Raw genomic sequence first — 15,442 nt, 5'->3', positions numbered from 1 at the left:
AGAATTGTCGCTTTGCGGATGTCCTATTGCTCTTTAGCTGCTCCAGTGTCTTTGAGTCAGCCATCTTTTCAGCAGGATTGGGTGAGAGGATTTCCTGTTTTATCAGGCCTGGCTGGTTGCTGTTCAGGATTCTTTGTTCCAGTCTTCACAGCGGTTTTTTACTGTCAAGTTCCCTCACTCTAGTGAAGTTCAACCCTGCAATTTCCCCCACTTGAAAGGGTATGCTTGCTCTTGAAGGTTTGGACTGGATTTTACTCAATGACCAGGAATCAATTCTTTCTTTTCTTTCTTTTATTTGAAAGTTGCCATGGCCAAAAGCAGGTAAAAAACCTTAAACACAAATACAAGTAATCAAGAAAATATACAATAAACCCAAGTAACCATATTAAAGCATCAAAACCCAGGATCAAATACTTAAATTTAAACACAAATTAGTCTTGAAAATACATTGAAAGAAAAACCCCATATCTAGAGCACCCAAATAAATTGAAGACACTTTTAAAGCACTACTCAAATAATTCTACCCTTAAACTCTAACAGCTTTAATCTATAAAACCACAATTTCTCACTTCCAGCTTCCTTAAAAATCTTAACACATTTCTTTTAACTACCTTCATAAATGTTAAATGTATAACACTTTAGCTTACAATCCAAACATGATTTCATAACATTTAAACACATTTTTCCTTAAGCATAATTACATGATTTACTTAAATGTTAAAATCCACCACACTTTACAAACAAATGCTCACCGACTCCTTCCTTGTTCAAACAAGCTTTAGTCCTGCAATATCACTTTTCAGGCCCAGTTTCTCCACACATCTTGCCAACCTGCTTTCTATCCTGTGAGTGACTCTGATTCCCTTAAAATCACTAGATCCTTCCCACCTGGTGACTAATTAACTATCTGCGGCTGGGTGCCACACCTAGCACCAAAACCACCCGGGCAGAAAGGGTGTGGTCTGTAGCTCAGCTCAACAATGATGATTATGCATAATCATAGCCAATCATGGTTTACATTAGTGGTTTTCAACCTGTGGTCCTGACTCCTGCAGGTGAAAATAATTAATATCTAGCACATGGGCATAGAGAGAGTTGTGAGTGCACAGGATGCAGTTAAAGTGAGAGGAGACACATTTTAAGTGCGCACACTCTCTCCGGACATCTCTCTCTCAGCGTGTATCTGAGCATGCGTGTCTGGTTTTGTGACAAAGCAAAGGAAATCTGCGTGTGAGCTGAGAGATTTGTGCTCGCGCATTAATTTAATGTGTCTTCACGTTACATTAATGTGCTCTCGCTGCTGCTTCTGCACCACATACACATACTGTACACACTGCAAACGGAGTACGTGTGAACCTGTATAATGTATAACAAATCTATTTCAACATCTGAGGCACAGCTACAATTAATGAGCTCTATAAAAAATGCATGGTAAAAAAGAAAAAAAATACCTGGACATGGGATTTATTTATTTATATATTTTTTTTGCCATAAGTCTATAAATTTTGTTACACCTTTACTATAGTGATTATTTTGACTTATGTCTGTTGTAGAGACATTATAACTTTTTGATAAAGCTCTAATTGGTTTTCTTTTGGAAATATGTTTCAAATTCATCCTGAATGCATTTATGACTGTAAAGCATATCTGTGTGTCAAAATTGTGATTAAAATCAAATCACAAAATTTATCAAAGAGATCGCGACAACCCTAGTTCATTCAATAAATACAGTTAACAATCTAGTTTCTGAGTATTAAGTTATTAAACCAACAATAGCGGGGTCAGTTATTATTATTTTTTTTTAGTGGGTCGCGCAAACATATGTGTTTGGTGGGCTGGGCCGCGAGTTGAAAAAGGTTGGGAACCACTGGTTTACATTATCGATCATTGGTGTCACTGCAGAGTTCTCATGAACACTCCCTAGTAAACAGTAATATGTATTAGCCAATAGGCCTGTTCACACCAAGGATGATAACTATAAAGGCAACTCAAGGCAAGTTTATTTATAGAGCACATTTTGTACGCAATGGTAATTCAAATTGTTTTAAATAAAAGAAAGTAAAATAATAATAATAAAAAAAAACATAATAATAATAAATCAAGATAATGATCAAGATATAGTTCTCACAGCAGAGTCCACACCACAGCTATAATGACAAAGGCACAGAGAAACAATATCATTGGAATCAATTTCAGAATGATTTTTTTTTTTTCAGCTGATGAACGATAAAACCATTGACAGCCAATCAGAATCAATTCTGCTATAACGAGCTTGAGAATTTAAAGCAACAGATGAGTGTGTGCTTGGAATAAACAAATGATATTCTCCACTGGTGTGGACACTAATATAGTTATCTTTATAGTTATCGTTCTTTTTTTTAACAATATATTTATTTCCTTTTTCAGTGCAGCTTCGGAACAACAAAGTGCATTCTGTTTAAGTAAAGGGTAGACTTAACAATGACATGTTGTGTGAATGTAAAAGTTTACAATCTATCAGAACAAAACACCAAAAACTTGTGCTGTTTAGTTGTCTACTCCCTGTAAGAGCAGAACTATAATTGCTAAAATGGTACATCATAAGTGACTGATTTGAAAAATAGACAGCAACTCAGTCTTTCATTAAAGTGCACATATGGCTAGAAATAGTATCTCAAGTAGAAGTAAAAGCAATAATGTTAATAGTAAGTGTAAGAAATAATAATAATAAAGTAGTGAGTTATTAGCTATCTTGGATCTGATTCAGAACAAGCTAAATGATGTTGGTGAAGTTCATGTTTTCTCCCCATTATGAGCACACTTGAGAGGTGGTGTGTTAAAATCTTGATGCACCTCTTCAAAATAAACAAATGCTGTCATTAAATTAAAAGATTTTCAGAAGATAAACTGACAGTATAATATCACTAACAAAACACTTTTACATAAAGCCATCTAAATTCAGAGTTCCTTCAGGAAATGATCTGCACTATTCACATTCAGTGTATAACAAAGATCTTTCAAAAGAAACTGAAATGGGAATAGGACCGAATTTACAGCATGTTTGAAAGTGATACTGTTTTCGCAGTGACATCAAATCTATCCATCTATCTATCTATCTATCTATATATATATATATACAGTATTGTTCAAAATAATAGCAGTACAATGTGACTAACCAGAATAATCAACGTTTTTAGTATATTTTTTATTGCTACGTGGCAAACAAGTTACCAGTAGGTTCAGTAGATTGTCAGAAAACAAACAAGACCCAGCATTCATGATATGCACGCTCTTAAGGCTGTGCAATTGGGCAATTAGTTGAAAGGGGTGTGTTCAAAAAAATAGCAGTGTCTACCTTTGACTGTACAAACTCAAAACTATTTTGTACAAACATTTTTTTTTCTGGGATTTAGCAATCCTGTGAATCACTAAACTAATATTTAGTTGTATGACCACAGTTTTTTAAAACTGCTTGACATCTGTGTGGCATGGAGTCAACCAACTTGTGGCACCTCTCAGCTGTTATTCCACTCCATGATTCTTTAACAACATTCCACAATTCATTCACATTTCTTGGTTTTGCTTCAGAAACAGCATTTTTGATATCACCCCACAAGTTCTCAATTGGATTAAGGTCTGGAGATTGGGCTGGCCACTCCATAACATTAATTTTGTTGGTTTGGAACCAAGACTTTGCCCGTTTACTAGTGTGTTTTGGGTCATTGTCTTGTTGAAACAACCATTTCAAGGGCATGTCCTCTTCAGCATAGGGCAACATGACCTCTTCAAGTATTTTAACATATGCAAACTTATCCATGATCCCTGGTATGCGATAAATAGGCCCAACACCATAGTAGGAGAAACATGCCCATATCATGATGCTTGCACCTCCATGCTTCACTGTCTTCACTGTGTACTGTGGCTTGAATTCAGAGTTTGGGGGTCGTCTCACAAACTGCCTGTGGCCCTTGGACCCAAAAAGAACAATTTTACTCTCATCAGTCCACAAAATGTTCCTCCATTTCTCTTTAGGCCAGTTGATGTGTTCTTTGGCAAATTGTAACCTCTTCTGCACATGCCTTTTTTTTAACAGAGGGACTTTGCGGGGGATTCTTGAAAATAGATTAGCTTCACACAGACGTCTTCTAACTGTCACAGTACTTACAGGTAACTCCAGACTGTCTTTGATCATCCTGGAGGTGATAATTTGCTGAGCCTTTGCCATTCTGGTTATTCTTCTATCCATTTTCATGGTTGTCTTCCGTTTTCTTCCACGTCTCTCTGGTTTTGCTCTCCATTTTAGAGATCATTGGAGATCATTTTAGCTGAACAGCCTATCATTTTTTGCACCTCTTTATAGGTTTTCCCCTCTCTAATCAACTTTTTAATCAAAGTACGCTGTTCTTCTGAACAATGTCTTGAACGACCCATTTTCCTCAGCTTTCAAATGCATGTTCAACAAGTGTTGGCTTCATCCTTAAATAGGGGCCACCTGATTCACACCTGTTTCTTCACAAAATTGATGACCTCAGTGATTGAATGCCACACTGCTATTTTTTTGAACACACCCCTTTCAACTAATTCAACTAATTGCCCAATCGCACAGCCTTAAGAGCGTGCATATCATGAATGCTGGGTCTCATTTGTTTTCTGAGAATCTACTGAACCTACTGGTAACTTGTTTGCCACGTAGCAATAAAAAAATATACGAAAAACCTTGATTATTCTGGTTAGTCACATTGTACTGCTATTATTTTGAACAATACTGTATATATATATATATATATATATATATATATATATATATATATATATATATATATATATATTTTTTTTTTTTTTTTGTGGGAGCAAAATATTCCTCATTTTGTGTGGAAATCATTCTCCATCTCATTTTCTAGACTCATTCAAACTTAAGAATGTCTGTTTCAAATGTACACTTTCACCTCTACCTGAAATAGCCTTCTCAAGCATTTGTTTTGATCGGGTCACTTCTGATCTGCATTATTATGTCAGATCTTGGCTTTGACAGTTGGACACGAGAAAAGTTTGTATTACAAACAATCGATGCCATCAGACCATATCCCTGTCAAAGGCCTGCCACTTCAAGTCTGTCTTCCAGGACAGTCAGAAGAACAAACAAGATCAGATTGGCTAAGTTTACATGCACAATTTTTGGTTCAATCAGACTAAATTCATTCAGATTGATGAATCTGAATGTAGTGTTTACATGAACACTAAATAAAGTGATTTGGTGGATGTGCACGTTTATATGTCAGAAGCTTCAAATCGTAATTGATTTTTTATTTTTTACATGCGCACACTGCAAAAATATAGTTTGAGAGTTTTTTACTGTTTGCACATAATAACCACTCTCCTACTGTAAGTATTTAGGCCGAGTGGATTCCATAAACAGGTCTATATTAAAGGATCTGATCAAAAAAAGATTGTCACAACTCATGGTCAGGTCACAGGCTTTGGTCAAAACACAGGCAAAACAATCCACAGGCAGACAAATCCAAAACAGTAATCCAAAAACATGAGTCAAAAGAGCAAAAGCAAGGGTCATAATAATCAACAATGGAACAATGTCAGAACGCTTAGTAAGGCAGTGAACTGGCAATACTTCGCAATGTGGCAGTAAAACACATGGCACAACACATGACACAATACAGGGTGACAGGAAATGACAAGACAGGGACTGATGTGGCAGGAACAGGAAGTGGCAGAGTTCAATATTCAGGTGAAAGCTCTCTCTGGTGGACTGGAGCCAGATCAAACGTTACAGATTCCCTCCCCCTAGGAACACCTCTAGGTGTTCTTCTAGGACAACCCCTTGGTCTGTGTGAGTTTGGTGAAAGTGTCTGATAAGCGATGAATCCAAGATGTCCTTAGTTGCTACCCACAATCTCTCCTCCGGGTCATATCCCTCCCAGTCAATGAGATATTGCATCTGGCCCCTCCCCCTGTGAGAATCTAGGATCTCCCGGACTAGGTAGGCAGGAGCTACCTCGATCTCAAGTGGTGGAGGCAGTTCTAAGTCAGTGGCTTGGGGGCTCAATGGGCAGTGGCCCGGTTTCAGGAGGGACACATGAAAGGAAGTAGAGATGCGGTAATTAGCAGGCAACTCTAAACGGATGGTGGTGGAGAAGGACATCAGCATTGCCCCAGACCTGTTCACTTCTTCTAATCCAATCATACACAGCAGGCACTTCAGATGGCTCCCCAGACCAGGGAAACAGAGAAGACTCTGCCCATGGGAGGAATATGCTTCATTTTTCCTTTTCCTGGCTACAGTATGATCTCAAGTATCTACCAATCTCCTGATTAAGATGCTCTACTAGACCATTAGCTTGAGGATGATAGCCAGATGTGAGACTGACATTGCAATGTTTGCAAAAAGCTCTCCAGACACCGGATGTGAACTGTGGCCCTCGATCAGTAACAATATCATCTGGTAGTCTGTAAATCCTAAATACTTGATTGAACAAAACTTGGGCAGTTTCCATGGCAGTGGGTATTCCTTTTTAATGTAATGAGACGACAAGGCTTAGAGAAGCGGTCAATGGAGACCACGATGGTGGTGAATCCTTGAGAGTTAGGGAGATCAGTGACAAAGTCAGTAGATAGGTGTGACCAGGGCCGTTGGGTAATTGGTAGTGCTTCTAGAAGTCCTGCAGGCAATTGTCGAGGTGTTCGTGACGGAGCACAGATCTGACAAGCACTTAAATAATTACTGACATCTGCAGATAATGTGTGCCACCAAAAATTATTTCTGACCAAAGCAGTGGTGTGATTAATTCTAGCATGTCCAGAAGCAGGGGATGTGTGCAGTTTGTGCATTTTTCCAGTTGGGCTCTCTGGAGGGGATGGCTCTTTGCGTTGGGCATGTTGAATCTCTTCCATAATATCCCACTGGATGGGTGCGATGATGATGGAGGGTCGTAAGATGGTTTCTGGTCTCATATGTGAATTAGCATGAATACGTGAAAATTAATCTGCCTTACTATTTTTGCTCCCTGGACAGTATGTGACTGCAAAATTAAAATGAGTGAAAAAGAGTGCCCATCTTGCCTGACGAGGATTCAAACGCTTGGCATACTTGATACACTTTAGGTATTTGTGGCCTTGATGGATAATAATTCAGTAGTAATTGTTTTCAGGCCGGAGTTAACTTTCATGAGAAGAATGCACAAGGGTGTAACTTGCCTGGTGTTCCATGAGATAGGACAGCACCGATTCCACAGTTGGAGGCATCAACCCCAACAATGAAGGGAAGTTTAGGATCTGGATGCTTAAGAATGGGAACTGTGGTGAAACTGGACTTGAGCTTGTTGATTGATTGTTGATTGAAGTAGCTGCCTCCGTCCATGCTATCTTCTTGGGTTTCCTTTAAGTAGTGAGGTGACAGGTGTAGCTATGGAAATCATGGATGGGTCTACGGTAGAAGTTTGCAAATCCTATAAATCATCCTTGACCATGCTGGGTATGGGCCAGTCCGTGACAGCTTAAATTTGGTGTCAGCCATCTCACCTCCTGATTAGCTAATATTGTATCCCAGGAACTTAATTGATGTAACATGAAACTCACGCTTTTACACCAGTTGTGACAAAACAGTTCTTACATGAGAGATATGTTCTTCCATGGAGCAAGAGTAGATCAGGAAATCGTAGACAATCACATACTGATTCAAGAGATCTTTGAAAACTTCATTAACGAAGGACTGGAAAATTTAAGGTGCATTGGCCAACTCAAATGGCATAACCAAATACTCATAGTGCCCCCTGCTGGTGAGAAAAGCCATCTTCTATTCATCACCCTCACATATTCTGATAAGATTGTAGGCAGATCTGAGGTCCAATTTAGTGAAATAGCTGGTCTCACGTAATTGCTCCAGAGAAGGGATAAGAGGCAAAGGATGGCGATTCTTAACAGTTATAGTGTTGATTGCTCGATAATCAATACAATAATCTTTTCTTTGATAAAACCTATGCCCAGTCATCATATCAATAGGGACATTAGTGGGTACTGAAAATTGATTCTTGGCTAGATGTGTAGTGCAGACTGGAAGTTTGGTGGGCAGCTCCAGACAGTGAGAGTGATAATGAGGTGACCAACTGACCAATTTCTTCTCCCTCCAGGAAAACTGTGGGTCGTGCTTAGACAACCATGGATATCCTAGGATAACTTTGTTTCATGGTGATGACATAACATAAAGAGTGATTTCTTCCGTGTAAAACAGGCCAACTCTAGGTTTTATGGGAAGTGTTTTATGAGTGATATGATCTTTACCGACAGGACCATCATCAACGGCAGTAATAGCATTGGGTGGTTCACATTTGGTTGTTCAGGTGAAGGCTCCCTTTAATGGACTGGAGCCTGATCAAACATTACACCTACACAGTTTCATTATTTGTTTTTTACATTTAATATTTACAATTAATATTTATCCTGTGCTGTGCTGCTTATATTTATCATGCAGTAAAAATGCTCCTCCCCATGTGTTTTCCAAAATGGTTTGCCTCTGGATAATAATCCAAAACAAGGACTGGTTGTCCGGCTCCACTTCACAGTTGCAGAGTGAAAGGGGTTTTCTAATGACAGCACACACATTTATACAACACTTTATTCAAAAAGAAGAGCCGCTTGTTCCGTGTGTCATACGTCATTATGCTATTTCTGCGTTATTGCACATGCACAGTACTTTCACTTTTGGGGTTCAGTCCAATTGAATGTTTACATGCACTCTCAATTGTATTAGAAAACGAATAAACCACCCCTTTCAATTCGATCAAAATTTAATTCAGATCAAATAAGGTGTTTACATGAAGCCTTTTCAGTCCGATTGAGTCGTCAATGCAATTACAAATGGATTATTTGCTTGCATGTAAACTTAGCCAATGATATGCATTGTTGTTTGCATGGTAGACATAACAAAGCATTATATTGTATCCTTTAGGAGCCTGGCCAGTGATCCTTGTTTCCATTAAACAGTGTGTATTGAGAACAGTAAATAAATGAAAATAAATCAGTGGCATTGCAAAAATTCATTGTTCACTCCTCAACCCTAAACATATTTTTGACTGGGTAAGATCTGATGTTGTGTGGTCATGATGCATTTGTCTTCTAAAGTCAACATTATTTTCTGGTTTCTGCATAGAAGGGCCATAGAAAAACAATAACCCACAATTTCCTTAGCACTACACTAGGTGGGGAGTTCCATAAACTCCAGGACCATTACAAACACAGATACAATCTGCTTTATTAAGTTTTTTTTTTTTAAAAGAAAAGAAAAACAAAACCTTAAACTTGTGAAAGTTATTGTGATTAGTTCTCAGAAAATCTATATTTAAATAAGCTTATTTTGTTAACCCTTAGGCAAAAAGATTTTTCTTCCTATTTTACACAATTGTTTTTTTTTTTATATTATACATTTAAATGAAACATCATTCTGAAAACAAAATAATTTGTTCAAAATCAACAGTTGCAATTCCGTACTACTGTATTGTGTACAGTGTGACTCATGGCAAATGTTATATTTGCATCATTAATTCCACATACTATAGGTAGAGGAGTGGAAAAGTGGGATGTGAAGTGTATTTGCTTATCTTCTTTCATACACAATACAAGCCTGCGGTCTTCCCTCAGCACACTCTAATTGTTCCAAGCCATATAGCAGGCAGTTTCAAACAGGTTAATTTATCTTCCAGGGCAAAGGAAATGGTCTTCGGCCTTGATCTTTAATCACTCCTCTGCTGCAGTGTTCAAGGTCATCAGAAAAGTGGTGAAAAACAGCCCTATAGAACTGCCCTTGTCGCGCTGAGACCCGCTGACTAAAATTAGAGAGTGACAGGGCCCAACAGGATGTTCCAATTACAGCCGAGTTCAGAAAAGGAAAAAAAAAATTAAGAGTCCAGTTGCTGACGTGCTCTGTTTGTAATGGAGATGCAGAGGAAAAGGGAAATCTGGACAGAGAACCTCATGACAGAGAAAAGGCAGAGATGGGCATAGTACAGAGGATTGGAATCCAGAATGACTATAGAAAAGTATTTTATACAAGAAAAACAGAGTTCGCTGCTAATGCAGAACTCTAGGTAATTTGAGATTTGAGGCAAATTTCAGAATAGATCAAAATGGGAAATGAAAGGATAAGCACATTTTGAAACACTCCAAATAAATCAAAAGTCATTGTAGAGAAGGAAGAGTTCCAAATCATTCCAAACCCATATTACTCGATGTGTAAGATAAGAAAAATCCAGGATGGGAGATTCTCTTTTCCAAACAATGGCAATTAACTCAATAAAAACCATAAAAGTAGACCATACAACAAGTCTTCCAAGTCAAACAAGTCTAATCCATCATGTCACTACCTTTGTGGAAAGCTATTAATTATGTCCTTATTTTTCAATCAGTATCTAATTGTACTTCATCACGACAAACACTCAAATCACAACCTGTGAAGATGGACATGAATGCTCTTTTAGTTCTAAAAAATAAGTTATTTCATTAGCTTATTTATGCAGACATGCGTGAGCTTCCAAACCATCATCCAGACAGCAACCACATTCAGAAAATAAATCATTCTTGAGATGTTTTATTACAGAATCAGAAAGAAACTGCAGTGTGTTTTTACCCTGTGCTTATACTGTATACTCACTGTCATTCTCTAAATGTGAGTAGTGACGAACTGAATACTGATCTTCCAGGGAGCCTGAGCACAAAGGGTCTAACTTTCCATCTGTACCTCTCTGCGACAGGATGGCCCCCACCCCCACCTCTGAGGCATCCACCTCCACCACAAAAGGTCTGTCTGGGTCAGGGATCAGAAGAATAGGAGCGGAAGTGAAACGGACTCCGGACTCCAATGAACCTTGGTACCTCCTCCCTTAGTAAGTGCTGTCAAGGGGGCAACAACAGAACTGAAATTCTTAATGAACTTCCTGTAGAAGTTTGCAAAGCCAATGAAATGTTGTACCTCCTTCACATTAGTAAGTATGGGCCAGTTGTGGATCGCCTCTACCTTCTTAGGGTCCATCTCCAGGTGGCCAGGAGTGACAATGAATCCGAGAAACTGAGCCTGGGTAACATGAAATTCACACTTCTCTGGCTTTACATAGAGGTGATTATCAAGGAGTCTCTGGAGAACCCTGCTTACATGCCCCTCATGCTCCTCCAGTGACTTTGAGAAAATGAGAATATTGTCAAGGTATACAAAGACGAATTGATTAAGAAGGTCCCGGAGGACATCATTAATTAGTGCTTGGAACACTGCGGGGGCATTGGTGAGTCCGAACGGCATTACGAGATACTCATAGTGGCCTGTGGGGGGTGTTGATGGCAGTCTTCCTTTCGTCTCCCTGCCGGATCCGCACAAGATGGTAAGCATTGCGGAGATCCAGTTTAGTGAAAACAGAGGATCCTTGAAGCATTTCAAAGGCAGTCGCCATGAGCAGTAGAGGGTATCGATTTCGAACCGTGATCTTGTTGAGGCCCCGGTAATCAATACAAGGCCTAAGACCCCCGTCTTTCTTCTGAACAAAGAAGAAACCTGCCCCAGCTGGGGAGGTTGAGGCACGGATGATACCGGCTGTCAAGGACTCCTTAATGTAGAGATCCATAGCTGAGCGCTCTGGGGGAGACAGGGAGAAGATCCGACCCCTGGGAGGGCAAGAGCCAGGGAGTAATTCAATAGCACAGTCATAAGCGTGGTGAGGTGGTAAGGAGACCGGGGACTTGCTGAACACTGCCTTAAACTTATGATAAACTCTGGGGACTCGAGACAGGTCGATAGACTCTTGAAACTCGGGACAAGGGGCTGGGGAACTCTGAAGTTGGCAGGAGAGTTGGCAAGTAGAGCCCCAGTTTAAGATAGTGCCAGTGGGCCAGTCGATATGGGGATTGTGTCTGCACTGCCAAGGGTGACCCAGGATAACAGTGTACTCAGGGGAGTCAATAAGATAGAGGGTCTCCTCCTGCTGGTGTTGAAAGATGGTAAGTCGCAGGGATTGAGTGGCCTCTGTAACTCTGCCCGGTTCCAGAGGTCTGCCATCCAAAGCAGTAACTGCCTGTGGGTGAGGAAGAAGTTGTGTGGGGATATTAAGTTTCTTCGCCAAGGATAGGTCTAGAAAGTCGCCTGCAGCCCCAGAATCAATCATAGCCTGGACCTGACGCTGGTGGCCCTCCCAGGACAACGTAACTGGAACTGCTAGGACGGCATTAGCAGGAGGAGCTCTAATTTTCCCCATCACAGCCCTCCTGTTGCTGTATGGGGACAGGCGTTTCCCAAGAGCTCGGGGCAAGAGCAACAGAAGTGGCACATCCAGATGGCAGATCTCTCACCCACCACACCAGAGACCCAAGTTCTAGCCCGGCCCGTGACAGAAAAACCAAGTCACTCATGGACCCAGAAATACGCAGTTCCAAGGACCTATTGGCAGTGATTGCTCAACATGAGGCATCCTTTCAGCGCCATGAAGCCGTTCTCAGCCGACAAGAAGAGCTAATGACCAAACATTCTCAACTCCTGGCTAATGTGATGAGCTCCATCCGCGAGCTATTTGAACGCCTCCCGGGTTCTTCACCTTCCTCTGCATCACCTCAGAGTGGCATCAGGCCTTCTCCTGTGGCGGAACCCCGACTACCGCCTCCTAAGCTCTTTGCTGGAGATCCCAGTTCCTGCCAGGGTTTCCTCACCCAGTGTTTTCTCACTTTCGAGCTCCAACCATCAAGCTTCCCCACGGATCGCTCTAAGATTGCCTACATTATCACCCTTCTCTCGGACAAAGCACACTCTTGGGCCTCAGCAGTTTGGCAATCCCAGGACGCCTGTTGTAAGTCTTACATGGCATTCGTGGAAGAGTTCAAGCGAGTGTTTGATCATCCTGTCAGTGGTTGGGAGGCTTCTAAGTGCCTAATCACTCTCCGTCAGGGTCCCCGAAGCACTGCAGATTATGCCATTGAGTTTCGGACCATAGCTGCAAAAAGTGGATGGAACGATGAGGCACTGATGGTCTGCTTTCAGGGAGGGTTGTCTGAGCCCCTTCAAGATGAGTTAGCCACTCGAGAAACACCTGAAGATCTTGAATCCCTCATAGCAATGGCCATCCGTCTAGACAATCGTCTGAGAGAGCGGAGGACTGCCCGTCGCAAGGAGTCTCAGTCCCAAGTTCCTCTGAGGAGATCCGGTTCTCCAGTTTGTGCTCCTTCCTCCAGAAATTCCCCAGTTCCTGCAATTGGGCCGTTCCAGGCTTTCTCCAAACGAGAGGGAACGTCGCATGAGGGAGCGTCGTTGTCTCTACTGCGGTGCTTCCGGCCACTTCTGTTCCTCTTGCCCCGAGCTCTTGGGAAACGCCTGTCCCCATACAGCAACAGGAGGGCTGTGATGGGGAAAATTAGAGCTCCTCCTGCTAATGCCGTCCTAGCAGTTGGATCTGTTGGACCCAATTGAAATACTCAAGGCAGTACTTCAAGCAATATTGGTTTATTAAAAAAAAGGACTTTGCAAGCCAAAAAATCCAACAAAAGTTCTTCTCAGACAGAGGAATTAATAACAAGAGAGATAATGGGAAAACAAAACCACAATGGAAAATAAAAACTCCACAAGGGGAGAAAACAAATCAAGAGCGTGTGAACAAACAAATAACTAGGAACACCTTACTTGAGGTAGCATGGGAAGACTTGGAAGAACTAGTAAATACAGAGCTGGGTCCGTGTACCTTCGTATAATTCGTTTTTTAATTTAATATTGAAATCTGAAAAATGAAAAAACTGCACATTTTCTTTTTTTCATTTGTCCAAACAAAACGAAAAATTAAGACTTCGGTTTCGTTTTTACCTTCAGGGACAGAAAACGAATAAACAACTTGAATATTCGATCCCTAGATGTGGGCGGTAATGAAACGCCCCCCCTCCGCTGATTGGTCAACCATAATAACAGTCCTAAAAACGTGAGAGTCCTACAGATTCTTAACCTGTTTATTACTACTACATTTAATCTCTATCTCTTCATCAAACAGTCAGATCAACGAAAAGTTTGACACAAACCATACAGAGGCAGAGCCTTTTGGTCCTTTGGCACACGGCTGCTTTATTATGGTGTCCACATCTATCAAAATCTGCATGGTCTATTGGCTATTGTAAGGCTATTGTAGCGAAGTGCAGATCACTTTCAGTTTATGTGAAGATCTAGTTATAACTTTTGTTTTAGACAATATGCTGCATTTTGAACTATGAGGGAACTTAAAAAAATGGCATATATGAATAGAAATTAGCACATCTATTATTTATTACTTTTCTATTTTGAGTTTTATTCATAAAGCACTTTATGCAAATTTCAGAAACCATTGGTTGTTATCCCAAATGTTTAACTTATGCTGTGTTCCAGACAACGTGGATACAATATAATATTTTTATTATATTATATTGCATTATACGAATAAGATTATACTTTACATAATAATAATAATAATAATAATAATAATAATAATAATAATTATTATTATTATTATTAATATTATTATTATTATATAGCCTAGAGAGAGAGAGAGAGAGAGAGAGAGAGAGAGAGAGAGAGAGAGAGAGAGAGAGAGAGAGACATTATGTTGGTGTACGGTTGCTGGTTTTCGTGCAAGTCATTTATAGATTATCAATGAATAATTTTAGTATATTTCCTACACTATGTGTATTTAAATTTTTTCTGCCTTTTTAATTTTTTTAATTTACGAATTCATTTAAAACATGTCAGATGTGTGACAAATCAAATCTTTTGTCAAAATGATGACGAGCTAGAATCTGGAATAAACTAAATGCCTGACTTTAAGCTATTCTTAGCATGAACATAAGATTTTATTTTAGCATTATGTAAGCATGAAGGCAAAAGGGCCAACAAGTGCTAAGCATCTCTTGGGGAACTGTTTCAAGACTGTTGGAAGACCATTTCAAGTGACTACCTCTTGAAGCTCATCAAGAGAATGCCAGTGTGTGCAAAGCAGTAATCAAAGCAAAAGGTGGCTTTTTTGAAGAACCTAGAATATGACATATTTTCACACTTTTTTGTTATGTATATAATTTCATATATAATTCCACATGTGTTAATTCATAGTTTTGATGCCTTCAGTGTGAATCTATCATAGTCATGAAAATAAAGAAAACTCTTTGAATGAGAAGGTATGTCCAAACTTTTGGTCTGTACTATATATATATATATATATATATATATATATATATATATATATATATATATATATATATATATATATATATATATATATATATTTTTTTTTTTTACCTAAGCATGAACACATTAGACTACATCCCATAAACATAATCAAACCTTTGAAAAAAAAGCAGATCAACCACCCTTTTAAATGTTTAGAATGCATTATCTTCTTGTCAATCCACCAGATCACATTACATCTGCGTAAAAACATAGTTAAATTTTCACGTTGCTCTGAACAAAAACAGC

At 39.6% G+C, this 15,442-nt stretch overlaps 1 protein-coding gene across 12 annotated transcripts in view; it reads right to left on the bottom strand.

Annotated features, from left to right (window-relative positions):
- The window catches only part of LOC113098628 (neurexin-3b-beta), a 257,272-nt gene that overhangs the window by 21,238 nt on the left and 220,592 nt on the right, over positions 1-15,442 (bottom strand). The gene's annotated exons all lie outside the window — the stretch shown is intronic.

This window comes from Carassius auratus, unplaced genomic scaffold (assembly GCF_003368295.1).
Source record: "Carassius auratus strain Wakin unplaced genomic scaffold, ASM336829v1 scaf_tig00216591, whole genome shotgun sequence".
Classification (NCBI taxonomy): Eukaryota; Metazoa; Chordata; class Actinopteri; order Cypriniformes; family Cyprinidae; genus Carassius; species Carassius auratus.
Note: the sequence above shows the minus strand (reverse complement) of the source record. Positions and strands in the feature narration are given on the sequence as shown.